The following is a 5,000-nucleotide window of genomic DNA, read 5'->3' as shown; positions in this document are numbered from 1 at the left end:
GTGTCGCTGCACGTCTGCCAGCCCGTCCGTCAGCGACCTCTAGCGTCCGCGGCGGAGCAGGGTAGACCGTGCCGACGTGAGCCGGCCGCCGCTCAGCGACCCCTGGCCGCCGCCGCATGAGCTTCGGTCCGCTCGGAGCCGGGTAGACCGTGCCGACCAACTCGAGCCGGACGTGCAGCGACCGCTGGCCAGCGCGGAGGCTCGTGTGCGCCGGCACGGTCCAGCCTCTCCCGGCGGGCTCCGTTCGGTTCGGACGTTCCTCGGTGGTGTCCGGGGGGTCTCAGCCGCGGCGGCTCGAGTGCGCCGGCACTGCACAGCCCCTCCCTGCGGGCTCCGCTCGGCACGGACTTTCCTCGTCGGCGTCCGGCGATCTGAGCCGCGGCGGCTCGAGTGCGCCGGCACGGTCCAACCGCTCTCGGCGGGCTCGGCTCGGCTCGGACGTTCCGCGGCGGCGTCCAAGGGGTCTCAGCCGCGGAGGCTCGGGTGCGCCGGCACGGTCCAACCGCTCTCGGCGGGCTCGGCTCGGCTCGGACGTTCCGCGGCGGCGTCCGGGGGGTCTCAGCCGCGGAGGCTCGGGTGCGCCGGCACGGTCCAACCGCTCTCGGCGGGCTCGGCTCGGCTCGGACGTTCCGCGGCGGCGTCCGGGGGGTCTCAGCCGCGGAGGCTCGGGTGCGCCGGCACGGTCCAACCGCTCTCGGCGGGCTCGGCTCGGCTCGGACGTTCCGCGGCGGCGTCCGGGGGGTCTCAGCCGCGGAGGCTCGGGTGCGCCGGCACGGTCCAGCCTCTCCCGGCGGGCTCCGCTCGGCTCGGACGTTCCTCGACGGCGTCCGGCGATCTGAGCCGCGGCGGCTCGAGTGCGCCGGCACGGTCCAACCGCTCCCGGCGGGTTCCGCTCGGCTCGGACGCTCCTGGGCGGAGTCGGGCGATCTGAGCCGCGGCGGCACGGTCCAGCCTCTCCAGGCGGACTCAGCTCGGCTCGGACGTCCCGCGGAAGTGGCCAAGTGCCGCTCTTGTGGCTGCTCCGCTGCGCCGGCACTGTGTACCCGGCTCCGAGCGTCTCCGGGGGGGGGGGGGGGGGGGAAGAGGGGGGGGGGGGAGTAAGGCGGGGGGGGAGTAAGGGGGGGGGGGAAGAGGGGGGGGGGAGTAAGGCGGGGGGGGAGTAAGGGGGGGGAGGGGGGGGGAAGAGGGGGGGGGGAAGTAAGGCGGGGGGGAGTAAGGGGGGGGGGGGAGTAAGGCGGGGGGGGGGGGGGGGGGGGGCAGGGCGTCGGCGGCTAGGCGTCGCTGCCCATGCGGCTCGGCTAGGTCGGAACGGCCTACCCGGCTCCGAGCGGGCCGTGGTGCTCGGCGGCGGCGGGTAGGGGTCGCTGCCTATGCGGCTCGGCTAGGTCGGCACGGTCTACCCGGCTCCGAGCGGGCCGTGGTGCTCGGCGGCGGCTGCTAGGGGTCGCTGCCTATGCGGCTCGGCTAGGTCGGCACGGTCTACCCGGCTCCGAGCGGGCCGTGGTGCTCGGCGGCGGCGGCTAGGGGTCGCTGCCTATGCGGCTCGGCTAGGTCGGCACGGTCTACCCTGCTCCGTGCGTGCGCGAGGGCTCGGCGGCGGTCGCTAGGTGTCGCTGCACGTCTGCCAGCCCGTCCGTCAGCGACCTCTAGCGTCCGCGGCGGAGCAGGGTAGACCGTGCCGACGTGAGCCGGCCGCCGCTCAGCGACCCCTGGCCGCCGCCGCATGAGCTTCGGTCCGCTCGGAGCCGGGTAGACCGTGCCGACCAACTCGAGCCGGACGTGCAGCGACCGCTGGCCAGCGCGGAGGCTCGTGTGCGCCGGCACGGTCCAGCCTCTCCCGGCGGGCTCCGTTCGGTTCGGACGTTCCTCGGTGGTGTCCGGGGGGTCTCAGCCGCGGCGGAAGAGTGCGCCGGCACTGCACAGCCCCTCCCTGCGGGCTCCGCTCGGCACGGACTTTCCTCGTCGGCGTCCGGCGATCTGAGCCGCGGCGGCTCGAGTGCGCCGGCACGGTCCAACCGCTCCCGGCGGGTTCCGCTCGGCTCGGACGCTCCTCGGCGGAGTCGGGCGATCTGAGCCGCGGCGGCACGGTCCAGCCTCTCCAGGCGGACTCAGCTCGGCTCGGACGTTCCGCGGAAGTGGCCAAGTGCCGCTCTTGTGGCTGCTCCGCTGCGCCGGCACTGTGTACCCGGCTCCGAGCGTCTCCGGGGGGGGGGGGGGGGGAGGGGGTGAGGAGGGGGGGGGGGCGGAAGAGGGGGGCGGGGGGGGGGCGGAAGAGGGGGGCGGGGGGGGGGGCGGAAGAGGGGGGGGGGGGGGCACGGCGTCGGCGGCTAGGCGTCGCTGCCCATGCGGCTCGGCTAGGTCGGCACGGTCTACCCGGCTCCGAGCGGTCCGTGGTGCTCGGCGGCGGCGGCTAGGCGTCGCTGCCCATGCGGCTCGGCTAGGTCGGCACGGTCTACCCGGCTCCGAGCGGGCCGTGGTGCTCGGCGGCGGAGGCTAGGCGTCGCTGCCCATGCGGCTCGACTAGGTCGGCACGGTCTACCCGGCTACGAGCGGGCCGTGGTGCTCGGCGGCGGCGGCTAGGGGTCGCTGCCCATGCGGCTCGGCTAGGTCGGCACGGTCTACCCGGCTCCGAGCGGGCCGTGGTGCTCGGCGGCGGCGGCTAGGCGTCGCTGCCCATGCGGCTCGGCTAGGTCGGCACGGTCTACCCGGCTCCGAGCGGGCCGTGGCGCTCGGCGGCGGCTGCTAGAGGTCGCTGCCTATGCGGCTCGACTAGGTCGGCACGGTCTACCCGGCTCCGAGCGGGCCGTGGCGCTCGGCGGCGGCTGCTAGAGGTCGCTGCCTATGCGGCTCGACTAGGTCGGCACGGTCTACCCGGCTCCGAGCGGGCCGTGGTGCTCGGCGGCGGCGTCTAGGGGTCGCTGCCTAAGCCGCTCGACTAGGTCGGCACGGTCTACCCGGCTCCGAGCGAGCCGTGGTGCTCGGCGGCGGCGGCTAGGGGTCGCTGCCTATGCGGCTCGACTAGGTCGGCACGGTCTACCCGGCTCCGAGCGGGCCGTGGTGCTCGGCGGCGGCGGGTAGGGGTCGCTGCCTATGCGGCTCGTCTAGGTCGGCACGGTCTACCCGGCTCCGAGCAGGCCGTGGTGCTCGGCGGCGGCGGCTAGGGGTCGCTGCCCATGCGGCTCGACTAGGTCGGCACGGTCTACCCGGCTCCGAGCGGGCCGTGGTGCTCGGCGGCGGCTGCTAGAGGTCGCTGCCTAAGCGTCTCGACTAGGTCGGCACGGTCTACCCGGCTCCGAGCGGGCCGTGGTGCTCGGCGGCGGCGGCTAGGGGTCGCTGCCCGTGCGGCTTGCGTGTAGCTGCCAGGTCTACCCGCTTTCGGCTAGGCTTTGCCGCCCTGTGAGATGGGGGGCGCTAAAGCTCCGGAGCTTGCTGGGGGGTCGCTGTAGTTTCTTACCTACCGTTACGTCGACGTAGAGCGCCGCTTACCCTCGGCGCCGCTGCCGGTAGTCGGCGTCGTTCTTTTCCGAAGCAGTTTTTTCTTATGCCTTCCGTTTTCGTCTGCAGGAGCGAGCGCGTGCTCGTCTCCAGAGGCGGCAACGAGCGGGCGCAGGCGAGCGCGGTTGACCGCCGGGCTGTGGATTTTTTCGGTTGCGGCTTTCTGGTGCGCCGCTTGTTTCGCTCGGTCCGGTGGCCTCCGTCGGTCGGATGTTCGCTGCCCGTGTCGCAGTTCGGCCCCGGACTCTGGCGTTCGCTCGTTCCGCGAGCGGGGAACCCGCCAAAATCGGGGCGAAAGGCGAGAGAGTGAGCGTGGGCAGGCGTCTCCCCGCGCCGCGCTGCCATGGGAAGAGCCCCGAGGAGGGAGGAAGGAAGGCAGACAGAGACAGTCAGAGGGAAGAAAAGGGCGCGGGCCGGCGTGCCGGGCGGCCGGCAGTCGGACGCAGAAGGGCCGGGGGCGTCCCCGGCGGGTCCCGCCGTCACGAGGGAAGGAGAAGGGGGACCCGGAGCTCGCTTGTCGCGGCGGCGGCGCCGCGTTCTCCCTTTTGCACCGCTCTCACTCGCACGCGGGAGCCCCGACCCGATCCACCGTGGCGCTCCTCGGGCGCGTCGGAGAGGCTTCCCGGCGGGCCGGCTCAATCCCGCTCCCCGTGTCGTTCGGGGCGGCGTGGGGCGGGCCGGTGTTCAGGCAAGGGCGAGCACCTCTCGGCGGACGTTGCCCACGCACACCCACACGCACGTGCGCGTGCGGTCTTTCCGCCGCGCCCGGGTGGAAGGGCTCGTGCCTTCCCCCACCGTCCCTCCTCTTCTACCTCACCGCACCCTTACCCCTCCCGTACCCTCCCTGCTCCCCCCCTTCTTTCCGTCGATCGATGAGGCCATTCGGGTCGCGTCGGTGAGGGCCCCCGGCGGGCCGGCGCTTCTGCGTTCCCCGTCCCGGGGAAGCCGCTGCGGCGTCCGGTGTTCAGGCACGGGCGGTCTCCTCTCCGGTTCGCTTCCCGTCGTACGCGAGGTGAGGCGCTCTCCGGCTCGCTCCGAGAGCGGCCGAGAGCTCGCCCGACCGAGCCCGGCAGTGTGACGGCCGAGCGGCCCCGCGAGCCGCAGGAGTTACCCAGTGAGTCGTGAGCGAGGCGCCGGCGCCGACCCCTGTTCGGGACCCGGCGAGTGTCGGCCGCGAGCAGCAAGGCGGCGGGGTGTCAAACGAGGGAAACCGTCCGTTCGGGGAAGCGAGGCGAGGGGCTAGAAAGTTAAGGGCCGGGGGCGTCCGCCGGCCTCCCCTCCGCCCTTCGGGCCGCCGGGGTCCGCGTGCGTGGGGTTTCCTTCCGACGTCCCCGCCCGCTGCGGAGCGTGCCGCCTCGGGAAAGGGTCTCCGGTGTTGGGGCGGCGTCCGCCTCGAGGTCGCCTTCTCCTCTAGCGCGTCCGCCAGTCTCGGGCGGCGGGGTTCCGTTTCCCGCTCGCCCGCCGGTCCCGGAGGGCGGGTCAGCCCCGGCCGGTGCCGCCGTGCC

This window comes from Coturnix japonica, chromosome 28 (assembly GCF_054131305.1).
Source record: "Coturnix japonica strain WE chromosome 28, WE-NBRP24, whole genome shotgun sequence".
Taxonomy (NCBI): Eukaryota; Metazoa; Chordata; class Aves; order Galliformes; family Phasianidae; genus Coturnix; species Coturnix japonica.
Note: the sequence above shows the minus strand (reverse complement) of the source record.